We start from the raw sequence: 25624 nt of genomic DNA on the forward strand, positions 1-25624 counted from the left end.
TCCTCCACGCTGTCAAATCCTAGCCACTCGATGAGGAATAGCACCTCATTTTCTGCCTTGGGAGCCTCCAACCACACGGCATTAATGTCAATTTCACCAGTTTCCTCATCTCCCACCCCCCACCTTATCCCAGATCCAACCCTCCAACTCAGAACTGCCCTCTTAAACTGTCCTACCTGTCCATCTTCTTGCCCACCTATCCACTCCACCCTCCGCTCTGACCAATCACCATTATCCCCTCACCTCCATTATCCCCTAACCTCCATTTACCCATCGCCTTCCCAGCTACCTTTCCGCTAGCTTCACTCCACGCCCTCCTATTTATCCCTCAGCTCCCTTCCTACCCTTCACATTCCTGCTGAAGGGCTTATGCCTGAAACGTCGGCTGCCCTGCTCCTCGGGTGCTCTCCTGACCTGCTGTGCTACTCCAGCGCCACACTTTTCGAGACATGGGTGAGGTTGAGTAATTTGTTCCCAGTTTATTGCTTGGCACTGGCAAGGGTTACAATGGTAAGACAAGTTGGTCCTGTGGAATGCTTCTCCTGCAAATTGTGCGAAAGTAGTGACATTTCCCGTCTCCATAGTGACCACGTATACAGGAAGTGTGTTCAGCTGCAGCTCCCAATTTGTCATACGGAGTGCCTGGAGCTATGGATGGATTCTCTATGGAGCATCCATGAGGGTAAGAGCATCATGGAGAGCATGTATAGTGAGCTCGACATAGAGTCATAGAGCTGTACAGCATGGAAACAGACCGCTGCGTCCAACTCGTCCGTGCCGACCAGATATCCCAACCTAATCTAGTCCCATTTGCTAGCACTTGGCTCATATCCCTCCAAACCTTTCCTATTCACATACTCATCCTGATACCTTTTAAATGTTGCAATTGTGCCAGCTTCCTCCACTTCCTCTAGCGGCTCATTCCATACACGTACCACCCTCTGTGTGAAAAGGTTGCCCCTTAGGTCCCTTTTATATCTTTCCCCTCTCACCCTGAACCTATGCCATCTTGTTCTGGACTATTTATCCTATCCATGCCCTTCATGATTTTATAAACCTCTATAAGTCATCCCTCAGCCTTCAATGTTCCAGGGAAAACAGCTCCAGCTTATTCAGCCTCTCCTTATAACTCAAACCCTCCAACCCTGGCAATATCCTTGTAAATCTTTTCTGAACTCTTTCAAGTTTCACAACATCCTTCCAATAGGAAGGAGACCAGAATTGCACACAGTATTCCAAAAGTGGCCCAACAAACGTCCTGTATAGCTGCAGTGTGACCTCCCAACTCCTATACTCAGTGCTCTGACCATTAAAGGAAATATGCAGACAGAGAAGCATCGGGTGACCACCAGGAAGATGGGTAAGTGGGGACAGGCAGTGCAGGAGTCCCCTGTGTCCATTCCCCACTCTAACAGGTAAAGAGGAACCTTGATTATCCGGCATTCCATTAACTGAACATCGGATAATCCGAACAAGATTGCAAGGTCCTGTTGCATGCCTAGCTATGTTATCCAGCATCGATTATCCGGCATTCAATTAACCAAATGCAAGTCTCCCCGCCTGTGTCCTTTGCATAATTGAGGTTCCTCTGTTTACCGTGTAGGATGCTGTCGAGGGCTGGCCTCTCAGGGGAAAGCAGAAACAGCCAAGTTCGTGGCACCATGGTTGGTTCTGCTGCATAACAGGGGAGGAACCAGACTGAGAGAGCTTTGGTGATAGGGGACTCGATTGTAAGGGGAACTGACAGGTAGTTCTGTGGCAGGAAACAATGCCATGTTACCTCTTAGTGCCAGAGTCAGGGATGTCTCAGAACGGCTGCAGGACAATCTGAAAAGGGAGGGTGAACAGCCAGCAGTTGTGGTACATGTCAGTACCAACAACATGAGGAAGTCCTGCAACGGGAATTTAGAAAATTAGGTCATAGATTAAAGAGAAAGACTACTAAGGTTGTAATCTCTGCATTACTTCAAGTGACATCTGCTATTGAGAATAGGAGGAAGGTAGATCAGATGAACGTGTAGCTCAGGGTGTGGTGTCGGAGGGAGGGCTTTAGATTTTTGCATTGGGATTGCGTCTGGGACCTGTATAATCGGGACAGGTGGTAATGTTGTTGACGTGGTTTGCTTCAGTTGTGGACGGCACAGTGGCTCAGTGGTTCGTACTACTTCCTCATAGTGCCACCAACCTGGGTTCGATTCCAGTCTTGGGTGACTGTCTGTGTGGAGTTTGCACATTCTCCCTGTGTCTGCGTGGGTTTGCTCTGGTTTCCTCCCAGAGTCCAAAGGTGTGCAGGTTAGGGTGGATTGGCCATGCTAAATTACCCAGAGTGTTCAGGGATGTAAAGGTTAGGTGCATTAGTCAGGGGTAAATATAGGGTGGGGGGAATGGGTCTAGGTGGGTTATCCTTCGGAGGGTCGGTGTAGACTTGTTTGGCCAAAGGGCCTGTTTCTATACTGTAAGGATTCTGTGATAAGGCCTTTCACAAAGCCTGAATTAAAAGGCTGGTCCAAAAGCTCAGGCAAGTTTTACTGGTTTTACCTTTTATGTTGTTTTTAAAAGGTTTTGCTTTGTTACTGACAGGGAGGCAACAGTTTATTTCCACAGTCCATCGATGTGTAGGCTTGGTGGGTTGACCGTGGTTAATGTGGAGTTATGGGTTCTGGATGGAATGCTGTTTGGAGGGGCAGACTTGAAGGGGCTGAATGACCTCTATCTGTACTTACCATCTCTTGTTGCCTTGTGACATCTTGTCATTAAGTCTCTCCTGTCTTCCATTCTATCACTGACCTTCGCTTGTGTTCTGACTTCCTTCGACCCACTTGCACTTGCCTCACTTAAAAATGGTTACATCACAAAGTGCTGGCAGTTGTGACCGGGGGTCATTAACCTGTGGATGTGAACTGCATTTCTCCGATGCTGTTAGACTTGATTTCCAGAGACTTGCTGTTTTTTATTTCAGATTCCTGGCGTCCATCGTGTTATCACTGTCTGTTGGGACCAGCTTTGACAGTTGACAGTTCCTCATGATTCAATTCCATAAACTGTCGCTGAAGGAGCTATATTGAGAACCCATCATCAAATATTCATGAATGATTAGGTCCCAGCTGGCTCAGACCTTCGATCTTATTTAGTCCGAGAACAAGTCGTTGTGCATTTTATTTGTTAAACTCAGTGGCTGCATAATCAGTGTCAGCCAGGGCTTGATGCGATGACACTGGATAAAGAGAAGTCAATATTCCTGGCCTTGCAAGGGGACATAAGCTTTGCAAAGGGACAGATGAGGTGAAACAGACTTGACTGGGAAAGTAGGTCACAAACTGACTTGAGCTCACACTCCAAACACTGGGGTAATTAACATTCTTGGACAATGATGAAGGCAGGTAGGCAGCAGACTGTAATTTCGAAAAGCAGGGGGACTACATGTGAACATTTTTCCTCGAATCCCTACAGTGTGGAAACAGGCCATTCGGCCGACGAGTCTACAACGGCTCTTTGGAGAGCATCCCAGAATAAGCCCCTACCCTACCCCTGCAACCCTGCAATTCCCACGGTTAGTCTGTCTAACCTACACATGCCTGGACACCATGGGCAATTTAGCATGGCCAATCCATCTAACTTGGAGATCTATGGACTGTGGGAGGAAACTGGAGCGCCCAGAGGAAACCCATACAGACATGGGGAGAATGTGCAAACTTCACACAGACAGTCACCCAAGGCTGGAGTTGAACCCGGGTCCCTGGCGCTGGGGGGCAGCAGTGTTGACCGTGCCACCCCTTTGAGCCAGCCAAAAAGTTTGATTTGTGCTTCCAGTCATGGCTACTTAAGGTCTGAATCATCTCAGTCATTATTATTAATATAAAGACAAACACAGCGTGAGGCTGTGTGTAGACCATGAGACACTGCTTCCATTGGCATCAATGTCAATAACTAAAAGGACTTTAAGATAATTGGCAAAAGATCAAGCTGAGATGGGGAGGTGAGAAGAATACCTATTCAGAAGAAGTAGATCCACTGGCAACTTTTAAAATGGGAGTTGAAAATACTTTTAATCAACCTGTTCCAATGTGTTATGACACATCTCTGGACCAGGTGGGCTTTGAACTCCTGGCCTCCTACTCAGAGGTAAGGACACTACCATTGCATCATGAGAACCCCTCAAAGCCGGAGTTGGATTTTCCTGATGAATGACTTAAAGTTCATAGATTGGGCCAATTGCTTAGAAGGCAGCTATGCTCACCACGAGCAACATCACTGGCAAATTAGGAATTGGATAAACAGCCTCAAAAATACTTTCATCTCTTGCATTACACTGTGGTTGATGAAGAACTGCCATTTAGTTAGAGATGGGCAATAAATTTTGATACACCCATCCTGGGAAAGATGCAAAGGACACACTGACAGAGCAAGGAAACATGGCCCATTGGACAGCCTCAGTACAGGTACAATAGGTCGAATGGTCTGTCTTGCAGCTTTTTGAATATAGACTGCCTCCCTTTAACTTGCCTGCCCCCTCTCCTGTTCATTCAGAGTTTTGGTGCCAAGAGCCTGTTTATAGTGAACACAAATTCCTGTTCCACTCCTCAGAAAGCACAGAGCAATTGGATACATGGTTGCTTGCTTTCCCTCTTGCTCAGGAGGGACAATGAGGTAAAATCAACGCACCCACAAGATGATGGATTGAGTTTCTGTGGCTAAGTCCAACAGTTCCCACAGTCGGATTTGAACCCATTCCGCTCTGAGCATTACCCAGGTCCTCTGGATCACTAGGAGAAAGTGAGGATTCTGGATCACTAGGAGACAGTGAAGTTGGAGATTAGAGTTGAAGAGTGTGGCACTGGAAAAGCACAGCAAGTGAGCCGGCATCCGAGGAGCAGGCAAGTCAACATTTCGAGCATAAGCTCTTCATCAGGAATCCTGATGAAGAGCTTATGCTTGAAACGTTGACTCTCCTGCTCCTCAGATGCTGCCTGACCGGCTGTGCTTTTCCTCTGGATCAGTAGCCCAGTGACATTACCTCATGCCACCGTCTTTTGACCCATTCTTAAAACCATTCTGAAGGTTGTGAGATATTTCACAAGCTCTTTTTCAGTTCTACTTGATATAAAGGAATAGGGAATGAAAAAAACTAATTGGATCAGACAGTCACATTGGCAGGAACTGCGGGGTGCCTATTACAATGTAAAGCCATTATATTTTCATATACCTGCCTCATGGTTCTGGAAACAATATTACAGAATTACTTCACACTTCCTCCTTTTTATTATCAGCTTGCCTGGAGGTGGCATGATGGTTCAGTTGTTAGCACTGCTGCCTCACAGCACCAGGGACCCGGGTTTAATCCCAACCTTAGGTGACTGTGTATGTGGAGTTTGCAAATTCTCCCTGTGTCTGTGTGGGTTTCCTTCGGGTGCTCCGGTTTCCTCCCACAATCCAAAGATGTGCAGGATAGGTGAATTGGCCATGCTAAATTACCCATAGTGTTTAGGGATGTGTAGGTTAGGTGCATTAGTCAGGGGTAAATGTAGAATAATAGGGTCGGAGAATAGGTCTGGATGGGTTACTCTTCGGAGGGTTGGTGTGCATTTGTTGGGCTGAATGGCCTGTTTCTGCACTGTAGGGATTCTATGATTCTATTGTCCATCTCCTCAGCATCCAGGTGCTTCACCATGCCCATTAGATATGTCTGCTTAATCTAGACTGATATCTCAATGTTTATTCTCAGAGATCTGTAGAGATGGTACACTATGAATTGTAATTTTATTCAGTGCTTTAAAATGTCTGCTCTCATGTTCACAACTGCTTGTCTGCAGTTTGGTTTCTCTTTTGGTTTATCTTTCAGTCAAAACATTTAGACTTAACTAACCACACAGGAGTAGCATGGTGGCTCACACAACCAGGGACCTGGGTTTGATTCTTCCCTCAGGTGACTGTCTGTGTGGAGTTTGCACATTCTTCCTGTACCTGTGTGCGTTTCCCACAGTCAAAGAAGTGGAGGTTATGTGGATTAGACATGGGAAATGCAGGATTGTAGGAGTAGGGCAGGTATGGCTGAGATACTCGTACAGATGATAGGTGTGGAGTTGATGGGCTGAATGGCCTGCTTCCACATGTTGGAGATTCTATAAATTAGCAGTCAACAGACTGACAGAATGGAATGTCAGACAAATGAGCAGCACACTCTGAGAGAGCCCTGTGTTGTCAAAGGTACACCTTTCAGATGAAATGTTAAACCAAAATCCTTTGCAGATGCAAGATTCTCATCCTTCATGGCCTCACCAAAGCCCTCCCGATCCCTCTAATCCTAGAAAAGAGGAAACTGTAGGCCAGTTAACTTGATGCTTGTGATGGGGAAGGTATTAGAATCAATCACTGATAAGATTACAGCTGGATATTTTAAAAAACTCAAGGTAATCACAAAAAGTCAGCATGGTGTTATCAGAGAGAAATCACTTTTAACCAATTAATTAGAGTTCTTTAAGCACTAACGGGTAGATAAAGGAAAATCCTGAGATTTGCTGTATTTGGATTTCCATTAGGGTTTCAATGGTTATTACTGAAAATATAAGCTCATGGTGCAGGAGTTAACATATTAGCACAGATAGAAGACTAGCTGGCCAGCAGATCGACAGGATGTAATGTGTGGATTCCTTCAGCTTTTGGTGCTGGGACCTGACCCTTTTTGCAATTTACATCAAGGAGGCTGGTACAATTACAGCATTTAAAAGGCATATGGATGGGTAAAGGTTTAGAGAGATATGGGCCAAATGCTGGCAAATGGGACTAGATTTGAATGAGGGGAGTGAGGGCCTGGTAACTAAATTCACAGATGATCCTGGGGAGGGGTCGGATCTCACCAGGGTCTGAGTGATGTGGGAATATTGGGAAATATGGCAGAAATGCACAAGAAGATAACTTTGTCTGGGAACAACTTGCTGCTTTACTTACAGTAAGAAACAGACCCAACAAATCCATGCTGACCCACAACCCACCCCCCTACATTTACCCCTGCCCCTAACACTACAGGCAACATAGCATAGCCAATTCACCTAACCTGCACATTTTTGGACTGTGGGAGGAAACCCACACAGATACAGGGAGAATGTGCAAGCTCCACACAGTCAGTCGCCTGAGGCAGGAATTGAACCCGGGTCTCTAGCACCATGAGGCAGCAGTGCCACCCTTATAGCTAAGTTCTGAAAACACAGAAGAAGAGTTACACTGGTTCAGAAATATTGATTCAGCTCTTCTCTCCACACAAGCTGCCACACCTGCTGAGTTTCTCCAACATTATTGGTGTTTGTTTCAGATTCGCAGCATTCACAGTATTTTGCTGTAAAATTGCACTTTATCCCCAGCAACTCTTCCCTGACATCCATCACTTGTGAAACTTGAAAAGGTTCCGAAAAGATTTACAAGGAGGTTGCCAAGGTTGGAGGTAGGCCGGGGCTATTTTCCCTGGAGCATCGGAGGTCGAGGGGTGACCTTGTAAGAGGTTTATAAAAGCATGAGGTGAATGGATAGGGTAAATAGAAAGGTCTTTTCCTGGGGTCAGGGAGTCCAGAACTAGAGGGCATAGGTTTAAGGTGAGAGGGGCAAGATGTAAACAGGTCCTAATTTTTTTACACAGAAGGTGGTGCGTGTATGGAATGAGCTGCCAGAGGAAATGGTGGAGGCTGGTACAATTACAACATTTAAAAGGCATCTGGATGGGTAAAAGAATAGGAAGTGTTTAGAGGGATTTTGGCCGGGTGCTAGCAGATTGGACTAGATTTGGTTAGGGTATCTGGTTGGCATGGGTGAGTTGGACTGAAGGGTCTGTTTCTGTGCTGTACAGCTCTATGACTCTATGACTAATGGTCATGAAATACTGGGAAATGAGCTAGAGGTGTTCATAGTGTCTCTGTGATGCTTAGGTCTAACTTGCCCAAGGTCAGATAATCCTTAATCAATAGAATAATCTAGAGCTCAGCTGACTTAGACAAAGGGTGAGAGTTATAAGAGTCAATAGATGTAAAGCTGGAAAAGCACAGCAGCTCACAAAGTCAGTCCTGACAAAGGGCTTTGGACCAAAACCTTGACTTTCCTGCTCCTCGGATGCTGTCTGATCGGCTGTGCTTTTCCAGCTCCACATTTATTGACTCTTGCCTGCAACATCTGCAATCCTTACTGTCTCTAGTGATAAGAAGCTGTGTAACCCACTGGTTCTGTAACTGGGTTAATTTGTATGCCATCACCGCAGGTCTTAGCAATGTCTAATTAGCTGTCAGATCTTAAATCATCTCCTGGTAATTTTCTCCCCAATCCAAGCACAATTGATCATCTGGTTGGTACAAGATGAACAAGAGCAAAGAAAATTAAGCTCACTCACTCATGTGTTACATACCTGACAGGCTACCACTTTCTCTGCTTAGTTAGTTTCAGTTCTGTAATTAACACTTTAGTGATAGATGTCCCACAGTGCATACATTCATGCTGTCCATCCCTGCCTCAGGTCCTGTTTTATCCCTCTTTTTAGCATTGCTCCCTTCGAAAATTAGAAGCTTGGTTAATAATAGCATCCCACGCTCAGAACTCCAGGTCGTTGTCTGCAGTCATTGCATGTTTGACCTCAGTATCTTAGAGGTGATGGAGGGCGAACAGAATGTCCCGGTTACTATCTTTTGTGATGCAATGTAAGAATCATTCCGATAGGTGAAAAGACACGTTATAAAGAGGATACAAACAGTTTACAATAGGTTAATTAAGTGGTTAAAATGTTGACAAATAGAGTATGATGGAGGAAAATGTGAAGTTCATTTTGGAAGGGAGAACAAAAGAGCAGATTATTAATTAAACAGAGAAAAACTGCAGAATGTTTCATCACAAAGGGACTTGGGGGGACTTGTACATGAAGCTAGCACACAGAGCGGCAGCAGGCAATCAGGAAGGCGGATGGAATGTTGGCCCTTATTTCAAGGAGATAGGCGTGTTAGAGTAGGGAAGTCTTACTGCAACTGCACAAGGTGCTGGTAAGATCACATCTGGACTCCTGTTTTGGTGCCCTTATCTAAGGAAAGATATCATTTCACTGGTGGCAGCTCAGAGAATGTTCACTGAGATGATCCCTGGTAGGGAGGGATTGGCTTATAAGCAGAAATTAAACAGGTTGGGACTCTGCTCCCTTGAGTTTAGAAGATTGGGAGACGATCTAATTGAAATATATCGGATTCTTAAGGGACTTGGCAGAATCAATGCTGAAAGAATGTTCCCCCTCATGGGAGAGTCTAGGACCAGCGGGTATAGTCTCAGAGTAAAGGGGCAACAATTTCAGAATGAGGTGAGGAGGAATTTCTTCTCTCAGAGGATTGTGGGTCTTTGGAACTCCTTGCCACAGAGAGCTGTAGGGGAACAGACCTTGTGTATATTTAAGGCTGACATGGATTCTTGATCAGTCAGGGAATCATGGGTTACAGGGAAAGGGCGGGAAAGTGGATATGAAGAATTTTGGATCGACCATGATCCTATTGAGTGGTGGAGCAGTCTGGAGGGGCTGAATGGCCTCCTGTTCCGATTGTTTGTGAATCAGTTAATAAAGAGTCTGATTATTTCAAGTCCCATTCTAGCTCAAAGTCCCACTGCTGTGGGAGTGCTGCACTGTCAGAGGTACAGTCTTTCGAATTAGATGTTAAACCAGAAATCTTTTTGCTCCCTCAGTTTCAGCTTGGAGGTGGGGCAAATAGGGCAAAAAAGGCATATGGAGAGTAGGGTAAAACTGGCGAGAGCTTAAGGAGAGAGGGGTAGAGAGGCATCCAGCTGGAAGCAGGAGCTCATGTGACAAAACCTCCAGGTATATAACCAATTCCCAGGGCCAAAACTAGGGGGATTAAAGGTAAGTTTGAGCCAATCATAAATAAATCCGATAGGAATATCAGGAGAAAGCTCTTACTCGTAGAGTAGTGAAACTATGAAATATGCCACCACTACAAAGGGGTGAGGTAAATGATACAATTGAAGAACAGGAGGGGGTTCATATGGTCCATAATCCCAGCACTGATCATTTGTGCTGAATGGCCTGTTCTGAGCTGTAAATGGGACCAGAGGGACAGGGAACAGAGGTAGGTCACTTGGCTCATTAACCCTGACCATCATCTGAACAGATCAGATACCTCCATCAAAAGCAGGAACTGCTGGAGAAACTCAGCCGGTCTGGCAGTATCTGTGGGAACAGAAAGCAGAGTTAACATTTCAAGTGACTCTTCGTCAGAACTAGTTGATCAGAAAGGTCTGATTAACGGTCACCTGACTCGCAACGTTAACTCTGCGTCCTTCTGACACAGAGTCAGAAAGTGTGGTGCTGGAAAAACACAGCCGGTAGCATCCGAGGAGCAAGAGAATTGACGTTTTGGGCAAAAGCTTCTGATACATGCTGCTAGAGTTACTGAGTTCCACCAGCTTTTGGTTTCAGATCTCTAGCATCCTCAGTTCTTGGCTTCATCTACCTCAATACCTCTTGTCCTCACTTCCCTCAAATCCCTTGATGTCATAAGCATCCAGAAATCCAGTCTTGAACATATACATTGACTGAGCTTCCATTACCTTCTACTGAGAGAATTCCAAAGATCCTCCAGACCCTGAGAGAAGATACCTAATCATCTCAGTCTTACATGGACTACCTCTTATCTTGACTCTGTCTCCTGGTTAGACCCACCAACCAGAGGAAACATTACATGCCGATCTACTCTGTCATGCCTCGTAAAAACTTTTCATGTTCTTGCTTGTCCAAACTCTAAAAACCAAAGTCCTAGTCACTTCACTCCCTTTAGGTATCTTTTAAATCTTTTGCCTCTCACCTTAAACCTACACCCTCCAGTTTTGGTCTCCCCGACCCTGGGGAAAAGACCTTGACTATTCACCCTAAGCATGTCCCTCATGATTTTATCAACCTTTATAAGTTCACCCCCCACCCCCTCTGATGCTCTAGGAAAAATAGCCTCAGCCTATTTAACGTCTCCCTATAGCTTAATGAGAAAAATTCTAGTGTTAATTAAGTTCATAGAAATTATTGCAACACGTTATATGCAGCATTTGAATATGTGCCAAGAAAATAGTCAAATAAAATTGCAGAAAAATGTAGGACTTTTAGGGATTTTGGAAGGTCACTGAAAAGTTATGGCCAAAATCAGACGGATGGGCAATTAGAAATATAAGAATTCATGAATAGAATGGAGCAAGTGATTAGATTTTTTTCTTATCAGCCTATCCCTTTTCATCATGGGAACAAGCTAAAACACAACAGAAATACATCATAAACACACACAGATACAGCATCAGTCCTAAAAAAGGGTGAGTTTATGACTAACTTGCCTTGTGAAAAGTTGAATCAAGGATAGTCTAAATAATAACACTGAACTGTGAGTATAGTTTTGTTTTAAATCTATTTGATTGCATGTCCAACTGTGCTTTAAGGTAGATTTAAAGTATTGTGTATAAACCTCTGGTAGAACAGTTATGTGAGAATGATCTTAATTGATATAGTACTCGTTATTGTAATGCAATTTAGAATTGATTCTTAAAATAAATACTCATAAGCAAGTATAAAAGGGTTAGATTAGATTACTTACAGTGTGGAAACAGTCCCTTTGGCCCAACAAGTCCACACCAACCCACTCCCCTACATATACCCCTTCACCTAACACTACAGGCAATTTAGCATGGCCAATTCACCTAACCAGCACATTTTTGGACTGTGGGAGGAAACCAGAGCAAACCTACACAGACATGGGGAGAATGTACAAACTCCACACAGTCAGTCGCCTATGCCAGGAATTGAACCCGGGTCTCTAGCACTGTGAGGCAGAAGTGCTAACCACTGTGTCACCGTGCCACCCATAAACCTCATACTTGAATCCTAAAATGGCCATAAGTTATAGGAGCAGAATGAGACCATTCGGCCCATTGAGTCTGCTCTGCCATTCGATCATGGCTGACATGTTTCCCAACCCCATTCTTCTGCTTTCTCCCATAAGTCTTGATCCCCTTACTAATTGATAACCTATCTGTCTCTGTCTTAAATACACTCGATGACCTGCCCTCCACACCCCTCTGTGGCAATGAGTTCCACAGATTCACTACCCTCTGGCTGAAGAAATTCCTCCTCATCTCATTTCTAAAGGGTCATCCCTTCACTCTGAGGCTGTGCCCTCAGGTCCTGGTCTTCCTACTAATGGTGACATCTTCTCCATGTTCAGTCTATCCAGCCTCTTAGTATTCTGTAAGTTTCAATCAGACCCCCCCTCATTCTTCTAAACACCATCAAGTACAGACCCAGTCCTTAACTGCTATGCTCACACCTAGATAACAATGTCTGAGAATTATTAAGTTAGGATTCTAAGGGCTGATATTGGCAAATTTAAATAGTTGTTACTGTGATATATACCTGAAGATTCATTCGACCCTGAGATAATTTTTCTGGTTGGAAACTCCTGGGGGAAAATGACATTTCATTACTTGACCCAGTCTGTCGGTGAAATGCTGACTAAGTTCCTTTAGTTATCTGAATTTCTTTTAACTGAGTTTTTAAGATGACAGTAAGATTGATTGGGTAGGTTCACCTTGCTGGAGGTAAAGAGTGTAAAACCATTAAGAAATACAGAAATAGAGATAATAGGAATAGAGTAGGCCATTTGGCCCTTCATGCCCACTCCACTATAAAGTATGATCATGGCCGATCATCCAACTCAGTAAAAACCGAAAGAACTGTGGATGCTGTAAATCAGAAACAAAAACAGAAGTTGCTGGAAAAGCTCAGCAGGTCTGGAAGCATCTCTTCACAGACCTGCTGAGCTTTTCCAGCAACTTCCATTTTTGCATCCAACTCAGCACTGTGTTCACAATTTTGGCCCATACATTTTGATCCCATTAATCCTAAGAACTATATCAAACTTTTTCCCCTACCACCCCCTCATTCCCTTGCTAAACTTCTCCATTCCCCCCTTCCCTTCCTCTGTCTTCATCTCCTCCTTCAAGAAACTCCTTCAAACTCAATTCTGATTAAGCTTTTGGTCATCTGTCCGAATATCTGGTTGTCAAGTTATTCTCGAAAATGCTCTTGCAAGACGCCTTCAGAATGGTTTGATATTATAAAGCCGCTACGTAAATGCAAGTTGTTGTTGTCTAGTTTACGTGGCATCTTTTAAACAAGCCTTCTTCCATCAGGGGAATATTTCTGTGTTAAGGTCAGATCTCTGCGGAAAGGACAAGAGGGACAATTGAATAAGGTTTGCTGACAGTGTCTGTCAGATTGTTATCTCCCACTACCTCCTCATTAATCACAGCTTTCTAAGGATGTGAAGAAGGCACCCACCAATGGAAACCAGCATTGAGGCTGACAAAGGGAGATTTATAAAATCGATTACAACTTTTCCACGTCTTCACCCATTAGAAGAAAAGGACCAATATATCTCTATAGCCTGGTCATCACCGTAGGACTAGCTTGGGAGTGTTGCTGAACATAGAGACTTTGGAGTGCAGGCTCATAGTTCATTGAAAGTGGAGTCACAGGTAGATAGGATAGTGAAGAAGGCATTTGGTATGCTTTCCTTTATTTGTCAGAGCATTGAGTCTAGGAGTTGGGAGGTCATGTTGCGGCTGTAGAGGACATTGGTTAGGCCACTGTTGGAATATGCTGGTCTCTCTCCTACTGGAAAGATGTTGTGAAACTTGAAAGGGTTCAGAAAAGATTTACAAGGATGATGCCAGGGTTGGAGAGTTTGAGCTATTGGGAGAGGCTGAACAGGCTGGGGCTGTTTTCCCTGGAGTGTCAGCTGAGGGGTGACCTTATAGAGGCTTATAAAACCATGAGGGGCACAGATAGGGAAAATAGACAAGGTCTTTTCCCTGAGGTGGGGGAGTCCATAACTAGAGGGCATAGGTTTAAGGTGAGAGGGGAAAGATATAAAAGAGATCTAAGGGGCAACTTTTTCACACAGAGGGCAGTGTGTGTATGGAATGAGCTGCCAGAGGAAGCGGTGGTGGCTGGTACAATTATAGCATTTAAAAGGCATCTGGATGGGTATATGAATAGGAAGGGTTTAGAGGGATATGGGCCAAGTGCTGGTAAATGGACTAGATTAATTTAGGATATCTGGTCGGCATGGGTGAGTTGAACTGATGGGTCTGTTTCCGTGCAGTACATCTCTATGACTCTAATTGCTCTATAGCCAGTGAGATACAGTCACTGTTGCAAGACAGGGAATTCGGCATCAACATGTGCACAGCAAGCTCCCAATGTGCTTTCCAGGATGTTGATTGTGGATAAACTTTACCCATTCAGTGCTACACCAGAACACCAGGTGAGATTTGGGGCTGAGTTCTCTCCAGGGGTACCCCAACCTTCAAATTGTCCATGCTGACACAAAGATACCCAGATGCCCTTTCTATGCCCCTCCTCCTGCACACCACCCATTGTCTGGCAGCTACCAGCACTTAAGGTGCAGATCCAGATGCCCTTTGAAAGAGTTTAGGGTCTCTGCCTCCTCCACCAATCCAGAAGCCCACCACTCTCTGTGTAAAACCATTCTTCCTCAAGTCCCCTCTAATCTTTCTGCCACTTAGTTTGAATCTCTGACCCCTGGCTTTGAACTCTTTGCCAAGGAAGCAGGTCCCCCCCTTTCTGCTCTGTCTCTACCCCTCACAGTTTTGTAGAGCTCATGTTGCCCCTCAGCCTTTTCTGATTCGGGGAAAACAGCCCCAACCTCTCCAATCTAACCTCATAGCTACAGTTCTCCAAACCCGACAACATTCCAGTAAATCTGCACTGTCTCCAGTGCACATACCCACTGCCCCAGGGGCTTTCCATAATGCACTATACCTTGATGAACCATCTCCCCCTCCCCAACACCCCTTGCCAGGCTGGCCTGGTGGGATTCTGCACAGAGCTTGGAGTCCGCTTCCATTCAGCCTCTTGGACTCCCTGCAGTCCCACCAGTGGCCATCACTCCTGGTGGCGTCGCAAAGACAGAATTGCTACTGGTCACTCTTAGAGGTTGGTCTTCTTTCTGCCGTGATTGGGTACAGGGCACATCTTAAAGTACCAATGGCCATTAATTTGCTACAGGGCAGGATGCCCAGGAGGGTCTTGCCCATGACTTACTTGTGGAGGGGAATGGGAGGGTGGGGGGATGTTAGATGCTATGGCCTCAGTGTCAAACAGCCCAGGGAAATTGTTTATGGGTACAATGAAGCCCAATTCTCAATCATTCCGATACATTCTGATTGCCCGAGTGCCAGTAATGATGTAAACCTTTTCTGCAAAAGTCTCTTTTTGTTGACTGTAAAATTGTGCTTTCCTTTTCCCTCCCCCACATTAAAACTGACAATGGTAAAAGTAGGTCACTCAGTACAGGAACACACAAAGCACTCAGTGTCTCTCCTGTGATTGTGATAATGGCCTACTTCCTGAACCACCTGAGAAGTGAGTTGTTGTGATTTGGAGTGCGCTGCCTGACAGGACAGTGGGAGCAGATTCAAAATAATTTTCAAGAGAATCAGAGGAATAGCTGAAAAAGGCGAAAGGGACACAGCTGCAGGGCGGGGGTGGGAGGTAAGAGAGAGAGACTGATTGAATAGCTCCTTCAAAGAGAAAGTGATTTGGAGGTGCCGGTGTTGGACTGGGGTGTACAAAGTTAAAAATCACACAACATCAGGTTATAGTCCAACAGGTTTAATTGGAAGCGCTAGCTTTCGGAGCGTCGCTCCTTCATCAGACAGTTAACACAACCACCTGATGAAGGAGCGTCGCTCCGAAAGCTAGTGTGCTTTCAATTAAACCTGTTGGACTATAACCTGGTGTTGTGTGATTGTTAACAAAGAGAAAGGACAGCTTACAGAGTCATGAACACTGCACAGTCCACCACACAAACCAGCCTCCCATTCATTGACTCCATCGATGCTCCCTGCTGCCTCTGGAAAGCAACCAATGTAATTAAAGACCCCTCCCACCCCGGTTATACTCTCTTCCATGGGGTAGAAGATGTAAAGGTTTGAATATGCACACGAATAGATTCAAGATCAGCTTCTTCCCTGCTGTTATCAAACTTTTGAACAGGCTTCTCATGTATAAATGTTGATCTCTCTCTCTCTCTCTCTCTCTGCACCTTCTCTGCGGCTATAACACCGTACTCTGTTCTGCTACCCTGATGAACTTTGAATGGTTCAATCTGCCTGTCGACTACGCAAAACAACACTTTTCACTCTATCTCAGTGCATGTGACAATGATAAACTAATCAAACAATCAGCCAAATGGGCAGAACTGTTGTGTTCTGTGCTGTAAGATTCCATGATATTAGTAAAAGGATTGATAGTTGCGGGGAGAATAGGGTTGAGAAACATATTAGTCATGATCGAATGGTGGAGCAGGCTTGATGGGCTGAATGGCCTAATTTTGCTCCTATATGTTATGGTTTTATGATATGCAGACACCAAGTTCTGGAAAGACGTAAAAATGTAGAGGGCTGGAAATGCTTAGCAGTTCTGGCAGAGTGTTTGGAGAGAGGGAGAGACGGAGAGACAGAGATACTGAGTTACTGGATTACATTTCCCTGGCCCCATTTGAAGTGAGGTAGGGGTGAGAGTAACAGAGTGGGACAGTGTGAGGAAATCTCTTCAGGGCAGCTTCCTGTGTCTCCAGGCAGAGTTTGCATAGGAAACTGACAGACCACTCCACTCCATTAGAGCCAATTAGAACTTGAATTACAGGCCATTTATTCTCTTTGGATGTTGACAATACACTGGGTTGATAAACTGAGGAAGTTATGGAAGCAACTACTTACAAAGAGATCAGTTATTAGTCAATAGAACGTGGAAGGGATGCCTGAGACCAAATGGAATTAGGGACCTTGTGATGTTTGTGGATAGTTTCATATCAATCTGTTTAGAGGTGTTACGACACACTTGTGGAGTAAGTAGGGACTTCTACCTGGGCCTCCTGGTTTGGAGGTGGGGATACTACCGTTGCACCACGAGAGCCCCAGGCGATGATTGTATGTTAATTAAAGGAGATTAATAAATTAATTCAATGAGAATTAGTTGTGGGTATCCATATCAATCTATGGGGAGCAAGTCATCAGGGTGCAAGACGTCTTGTGACGTGTAAGTAGAAATAAAATTGAGCAGAAAAGTTTAAGCTTACATTCTGTCTGATCAACCTTTCAATACTTTCCAGTCAGCCTGTTCCGAGATGTTGTGACATACCTCAGGCCATCTAACTCTGAGGTTGAGACACTACCACTGAGCTACAAGAGCCCTCTTGATCGAACGTTTGTTTTGATTTAACCTATTTTTCTAATCAATCTGTTTAGAGATGTTATTACACACCTCTGGAGCAGGAGGGACTTGAATCCAGAGCTCCTGGTCCAGGAGTAAGGACACTACTCCTGCATCACAGGAGCCTCTGGTGCTGCTGTTTAACAAGCTAAAAGTGGCTGAATTGACTGATCCAGAAGCAGCCACAGACTTTTCTGTAGGGGTCAACCCTGTGTCCTCAGATCCCTCACGTCACTTGGTAACCTTCTCTCACCACTAGCGGAGGGAAGGTTTTCCCCAATTCCTTTCAATTTGAGGGATTCTCCTGGGTTTTTCTCATCTCCAGCAGTGCCTGATCCCCTCCCTCCCTGTGGGTACGCAGTCCGGACGTTGCTTGACTTGGGTTGGCCACAGAGAGGCTGTTTCCTCCCGGGACTGGGGAGTCAGGAGCATGGTGCATGGAGTCAGGAGAAGACGCCAATCATTTGGAGCTGAGCGGAGGAGGGAATGTTTTCACTCAGAGGACCAAGAATCTCTGGAGTTCTCAACCCCAGGGGAATGTGGATCATCCAGCATTAAGGCTGCGATGGACAGTGTTCTGGTCTGTCAGGAAATCCAAGGATACAGGGGGAAGGGGAGGCAAGTGAGGTCGAAGCCTAAGAACATATTGAATGGTGGTGCAGTCTCAATGGACTGAATAGACTGATTACACTTATAAATCTGGCGATCTTATGAGCCTGCCTCCTGGGCTCCCATGTCCATCCCATTGACCATCGTTAATTGGAAGACCAATGTGCTGCGAACCAGTTATAGGATCACCTCATGCTCTCGCGACTGTGGTGGCTGTGAGCAAGTTTGAGATGTGTCATAGTTTGGTCGGTGATAGAGATTTGGTGGCAGCACAGTGGCTCAGGGGTTAGCACTGCAGCCTCAAAGCACCAGGGACCTGGGTTCAAATCCACCTTTGGCGACTGTCCATGTGGAGTTTGTACATTCTCCCTGTGTCTGTGTGGGTTTTCTCCTCACAGTCCAAGGATGTGCAGGTCAGGGTGGTTTGGCCATGCTAGGTTTCCCCATAGTGTCCCAGGATGTGTGGGGTTACAGGGATGGGATTGGGTCTGGATGGGATGCCCTTTGGAGGTTCGGTGTGGATTCAATGGGCTGAATGGCCTGTTCCCACACTGTAGGGATTCTATAATTAAATAGTAAACTAGATGATGGGCCAAGCCAAGAGAGGATGGTAATGGGAAAAATAAAAATACTAAATGTGAGTCCAGGACAGTGCAGAATCGCTACCATCTGGAAAGCAAAGGAAATTTGGGAAAAGTGAGAACAAACTGAAATTGTGAGCTCAGTGTTGAGGCTAGATGGGCATAGCTCCTTGAGTTTCATTGGAACGCTATGGGAGGTCAAGTACAGATTAGTATGTGGGAGTGAGATACAGGATCAAAATGACAAGTTACAAAGAGTCTGCAGGACCTCAGAGAAAGAGGACTCTCAGTCGGGCAATTTCAGTTTTAAACAATGCTGCGTTACTGTTTATTGGGCAGTACAGAGCATCCTCAGTGATGGACTGGGAACCTCCAGCTTGACTGGCTGCTCAAAGCCCAGTGTGGCTCTTTCTATCCCACCCTCGGGTGGCTGTCCATGTGGCACTTGTATGTTCTCCCCATGTCTGTGTGAGTTTCCCCCAAGTGCTCTGGTTTCCTCCTATGGTCCAGAAATGGGCAGGTTAGGCGGATTAGCCATGGGAAATGCAGGGTTACAAGGATAGGGTAGGGGGAGTGGGTCTGAGTGGGATGTTCTTTAGAGGGTCGGTGTGAACTTGATGGGCTGAATAGCCTGCATCTACACTTTTGGGATTCTATGATTCAGTGTGCAGGTTAGGTGGATTAGCCGTGCTAAATTGTTGTGTAGTGTCCAGGGCTGCGCAGTTTTGGTGGATTAGTCAAGGGAAATGCAGGGTTACAGGGATAGGGTGGGATACTGTTTGGAGGGTTGGTGCAAACTCAGTGAGCTGATTGGCCTCTTTCCATACTGTAGGGACTCTAACAGAGTTAAGCTGAGGGTAAAGGAATGTGAGGCAAGTCATTGTGAGACAAGGCATGTTATCCCGACAATGGTGTGATTGAGGGTGTAACTGGTCTAGAAATTGGGTCACATACATTATGACTGAGGAGAGAAGGAGTTAACCAGTAATGTGCCTCTGTGCCTGAATGGCCCTGTATTGGGCCTGGTCTTCCATAAACCTGGTGCACTGGGATCCCTGTGGCTAACTGTCTGCCAGGTCTCACACAGGCTTCTTTCTAAGGTTGCCATGGGAACAACCCAATCTAAATGTGGAGATTTGAGCAAGATCGGGTTTGATAAAGGCAAATGACGGCTTCACCTGTAAGGATTTGGAGATGCCGGTGTTGGACTGGGGTGGACAAAGTTAAAAATCACACAACACCAGGTTATAATCCAACAGGTTTAATTGGAAGCTCTAGCTTTCGGAGCGCTATTCCGACCACCTGATGAAGGAGCAGCGCTCCAAAAGCTAGTGCTTCCAATTAAACCTTTTGGATTATAACCTGGTGTTGTGCGATTTTTAAGTGCCTTGTGGTCCTATTTTCTGGTTTTCAGTTGCACTTCCATAAGCTTTTCTTATTCCATTCCCAGGATGTGTGGGTTGGAGGATTTGAGCTATAGGGAGAGGCTGAACAGGCTGGGGCTGTTTTCCCTGGAGCATTGGAGGCTGAGGAATGACCTGATAGAGGTTTACAAAATTATGAGGGGCATGGATGGGGTAAATAGGCAAAGTCTTTTCCCTGGGGTGAGGGGGGGAAAGATATCAAAGAGACCTAAGGGGCAACTTTTTCACACAGAGGGTGGTGCATGTATGGAATGAGCTGCTAGAGGAAGTGTAGAGGCTGGTACAATAGCAACATTTAAGAGGCATTTGGATGGGTATATGAATAGGAAGGGTTTGGAGGGGTATGGGCCGGATGCTGGCAGGTGGGATTATATTGGATTGGGATATCTGGTCGGCATGGATAGGTTGGACCGAAGGGTCTGTTTCCGTGCTGTACATCTATGACTCTATGTGTAGTGATTGGAGCAGGGCCCAGGTGGATCTCTTTGAGTGTGAGACACCTGATTGAGGTTGTTAACCAGGGCCTATCAGGGAGCCCTGGCTGACAGATATAAACAGGGGATTCAGCGAGTTCCATGGGTTGTGCTCATGTAAATAAAAGGTGACTTAGTGATGGGATACTGACCTCCTTGGAATTACTTCAGGATCACAGCATCGCTGGCTGGATCCAGCATTTATTGCCCATCCCTAATTGCTCAGAGGGCAGTGAAGAGCGTCTCTCCCCTACACCCAAGCTGACAGCGAGACAAAAATGTCAGTCTACAATGCCTGCATGGAAGATGACCATCTCCCAAAGGATATCCTCTATGGAGAGCTTGCATCTGGGAAGAGACCCTCTGGGCATCCCCAGCTGCACTACAACGACGTCTGCATGAGGGACATAAAAGCACTTGATATTGTTACAGAGTCCTAGGAAAGGCTTGCAGCTGGGGTGGCACAGTAGCTCAGTGGTTAGCACTGTTGCCTTGTAGCACCAGGGACCCGAGTTTGATTCCAGCCTTGGACGACTGTCTGTGTGGAGTTTGCACATTCTCCCCGTGTCTGCGTGGGCTTCCTCCAGGTGCTCCGGTTTCCTCCCACAGTCCAAAGATGTGCAGGTCAGGTGAATTGGCCATGCTAAATTGCCCAAAGTGTTAAGTGCATTAGTCAGGGGTAAATCTAGGGTAGGAGAATGGGTCTGGGTGGGTTACTCTTCAGTGGGTTGGTGTGGACCGAAGGGCCTGTTTCCACACTATAGGGAATCTAATCTAATCTGACTGCATGAGATGGAGAAGCACCCTGAACTAAATGCCTCAAAACAGGAGAAAAGAAGCTGATGAACACGCAGCAGACAAGTGGGCACCAAGGAAGGAGTGCAACCACATACAGATGTGATCTGTGTGTGACCGGGACTGTCACTCCAGCATTGGTCTCTTCAGTCACAAAAGACGCTGCTTCAGGGAAGCAGAAAGCTAGAACAATGAGGATGCAACCCCTGGTCAGCCAAATCAGCCTCAAATCAGCTAAAAGTGGTGTTAAATAGGGTGGAGGCAGGTACAATTGAGGCATTCAAGAAGACAGTATATGGTTATTTGGATAGAAATGGTGAGTAGGGTTAGGAGGAGAAGGCAGGAGGAGACTGACAAAAGGTAATAGGACCAGTGCTGACATAGAGGATCGAATGGCCTTCTTCTGCCTGGTAACAATTCTGTGATTCCAAAACAACCACGTTGCTGTGGGTCTGGAGTCACGCGTAGGCCAGACCAGGTAAGGATGGCAGATTTCCTTCCCATAAGGACATCAGTGAACCAGATGGGTTTCACAACAATTGTCTCACGGTCACCATTAGGCTATTTTCTTTTGAGATCTCAGATTGTGTTGATTTCAAGTTTCACCGTCTGTCATGGTGGGGTTCAACTTGTAAGGAAAAGATTATGGAGGTTGTTGTCTGCAAGGGTTACAGGGCTGGATCAGGATGGGGACGTAGATTAAGATAAGCTTACACAAGCAAGCTATGAGCAGCTTTTTTTGTGCTTCTGCAGAAAACCACAATCAGGTCATAAGGCTCGGTGTGGGTTAAGAAGGGGAAAGAGTGTCGCTTTAGCAAAACACATACACAGTTTACAATAGGAGAGGATGTCCGCTAACTGTAAACCACAGACGGTCGTGGTAAGACGATTGAGCTATGTGGTAAAGCAGATACCACACCTAAGGCCAAATAGGGCAAGAAATAAACAAGGGTAAGGGGCACCAGGAGTGTGAGTAGTGGGAGATGTAAACAGGAGATGGAGCAATGGGAGAAGGAGAGAGAAGAATGCAGATTGGACATATGGCCACGCCAATGAGATAAGTGTGGGAGCAGTAAACGAAGAAGGGATTGTTTAAAATGTTGTGTACTTGTTAAACTCGCGGTGTGTGTGTGACTGCCTTTGTAAACAGTAGACACCACACCCCTCTTGCAAGAGCATAATAAACGATACTACTGTTTCAGATCTTGTCTCGAACTGAAATTATTGAAGTGAGTGTGCTTCGTTTCTCACATACTTCACGTCAAAGAACAAAGAGAAATACAGCAGAGGAACATGCCCTTCAGCCCTCCAAGCCTGTGCTCGTCATCATGCCCTAACTAAACGAAAAAACACTCCTTCTGCCTTTATGTGGTCTGTATCCCTTTTCTCCCCGAGAGTATTTCACTGGAGTTCTGCATTACAAGTCTAATGAGATTACCACTGAGCCCACCAATCCCACCACCCCAGGGCTTGTTCCTGTCATACTAGAGGCTGATAAACAGACACTACCTGGTTGAATAGTGAAAGTGAGTGGGGAATGGGTGATAGCACATTGGCTGCATACCATGGGACTCCACACACTTTACACTCCACCTATTTTAAGCTCCAACCGATGAATACAATAAAATGAAAATGTATCTCGTTCTAGGCCAAGTTAATTTCTGGTCCTACTCCAAATTGGTGCTGTGTCAGCTCCTCCAATAGTTTTGGGAATAATACCAGGTTCTCTAATCCAGTACATTGTCCAGGGATTCTTGTCTGGGTTATACATTTCCAGTCAAGTCTGGGTTGGCTTTGGCTCCACAGCTTCTCTGATTTTTATGACCAGCTGGGAACTGAGCCCGAATGTTTTGATTGCAGTGAATTTTATTTTAAAGGTGTTGCTGTTAGTGACAGAGGAACTGCTTCAGAAAATTAACTTTCTCACTCGGGGGAGTTCCCTATCCCCTTCTCGCATCACAACAATTAGATCCCAGTATGAAAAAAGAAACATTTTGAGGTAAAGATATGAAATAAAAAGTCGATGCAAATCTTGAACTACTTAACTACTGAAAAGAGTTACAATTGTGTGGAAGAAATGCAGCAACATTGTATTTTAATAGCAGCATTCATAACCTCAAAATGTACCAAAGTACCTTAAGTCAATCACAATCCTTTGAGGTGCAGCCATTGTTGTAATTTAGGAAGTAGCAGCCAATTTGTAGCAACGAGAAGACAGCCAGAGAATTACTTTGGCTGTAAGATAAACATTCACCAGAATCCCCAGCCCCCCACTCTGTTCCCTTTGCTTTTCTTTCATGGACTGTGGGCTTTGCTGACAAGGCCAGCATTTGTTGCCCATCTCTAATTACCCCTTGAAGTGAGTGGCTGCTCAGCTATTGCAGAGGGCAGTTAAGAGCCAACCACATCACTATGCGTCTGGAGTCACGTGCAGGTCAGACTGAGTGAAGACGGCAGATTTCCATCCCAAAAGGACAATTGTGAACCAGATGGGTTTCACAGCAAGCAATGATCGCTATCATGGTTACCATCATTGAGAAAAGTTCCATATTCCAGATTTATTTGTAAATTGAATTCAAACTCCAAAAGCAGTCGTAATGCGACATGAGTCAGGGTGTCGAGAGCACTATCACAGAATCACTGAAGTGTTACAACAGAGAAGGTCTCATTGTATCTGCACTGGCTCTCTGAGCATCTTGCTTTAGTACCAATCTCCAGTCTTTTCCCCAGTATATTTTGTTTCTATTTAAATAATGATCCAATACTTTCTTGAACACTTGAATCGACTCTGCCACCATCACACTTCCAGTCAGTCCATACGAACACGGTCTCTCTCACATCAAATTTGCTTCTTTTTCAAATTGCATCAATTTGATTCCCTACCGTTTGTATTCCTTTTACAAGCAGAAACAAACTACAAATCTTTTTCCGGCCCAAAGAATACTCTTTGACCATTGAACTTTGTTTCTTATCACTCAGCCGATTTTGAATCCACATTACCACTACCCCTTTGGTTCCATTAGGTATCAATTTTCTCACAAGTCTGTTGTGCTGCACTATATCAACATCTTCTGGAAATCCATGGACATCACATCAACAATGTTACCCTCATCAACCCTCTCTGCTACCTTGGACAGTGAGTCACTTAAACATGATCTCCTTTTCAGAAATCCACACTGACTCTTCCTAAACAGTTTTACCATGTGACTACTAATTTAATACCAAATAATTGTTACTTGAAGCTTGCCTTCCATTAGTGTTAAACTGACTGATGTATAAGTACTGGGATTACTTTTCTAACCTTTGTTTGAACAAAGCTGCCAAGTTTTCAGTTCTCCAGTCTTCTGGCACCTTCCTTGAGTCTAGGCAAGACTGAAAGATTATGGTCAGTGCTAGTGGAACTTCTACCTTCACTTCTTTCCTTGGATGTATCGCATCCAGCCACAATAGCTTGTCAACTGTAAGTGGCAACAGTATCCTCAATTCTTCCTCCTTGTGAAATCTGAATTCTTTCAATGAATGAGTTTCCTCTTCTGTCACTATAGCTCAGGCAGGATCCCCATGTTTAATAAAGACAGGTGCATTGTAGTCGTTTAACGTATCATCCATACCCCTCCCTCTTTTTAGCATTTAATTGGCTTGGCTCCTGCTCTTACCTCTCTTTTACTCTTTTTATGGCCAACAGAGAATTTTGGGACACCCCTTTAAACTGGCAGATAGTCTTTTCCAATTGCTTCTTTGATAATGCTTTCTTATCTCCCCTCTGGAGCTTTCAGTACTCACTGGTATCTCTCCCTGATACCTGCTATAAGCACACTTTTTTCTTCTTCAATTTCTGTCCCCTTTGTCATGCCAGGACCTCTTGATCTGTTTGCTCTACACTGCCCTTTCGAGGGAATATACCACAGTTGTGCCCGAACCATCCCATAGAGTCATAGAGTCAGGCAGCATGGAATCAGACCCTTCGGTCCAACCAGTCCATGCCAACCAAAATCCCAAACTAAAGTAATCCCACCTGCTTGCTCATGGCCCATATCACCACCACCCCTCCCCAAATTTCTCCTATTCATGAACTTATCCAACTGTCTTTTAAATATTGTCATTGTACCCACATCCACCACTTCCTCAGGAAATTCATTCCACATCAAACCACCCTCTGTGTAAAAATATGCCCTTCATGTCTTTTTTTAAATCTCTCCCCTCTCACCTTAAAAATATGCTGCCTAGCTTTGAAATTCCCGCAAGTTAGAGAAAAGGCACCTACCATTAGCGCTGTCTATACCCCTCATGATTTTATAAATCTCTATAAGGTCACCTCTCAACCTCTTACACTCCAAGGAAGCCCATTGCTCAGTTGGTGATCTAGATTAGATTACAGTGTGGAAACAGGCCCTTCGGCCCAACAAGTCCACACCGACCCGCCGAAGCGAAACCCACCCA

The 25624-nt window shown here is 45.2% G+C and overlaps 1 protein-coding gene across 3 annotated transcripts in view; it reads right to left on the reverse strand.

The window, feature by feature from the left end:
• kcnd3 (potassium voltage-gated channel, Shal-related subfamily, member 3) overlaps nucleotides 1–25624 on the reverse strand; it is a 412919-nt gene that overhangs the window by 87095 nt on the left and 300200 nt on the right. The window lies entirely within an intron of this gene.

This window comes from Chiloscyllium plagiosum, unplaced genomic scaffold (genome assembly GCF_037043375.1).
Source record: "Chiloscyllium plagiosum isolate Xiang-an unplaced genomic scaffold, Cpla_swu_hap1 HiC_scaffold_26, whole genome shotgun sequence".
NCBI lineage: Eukaryota > Metazoa > Chordata > Chondrichthyes > Orectolobiformes > Hemiscylliidae > Chiloscyllium > Chiloscyllium plagiosum.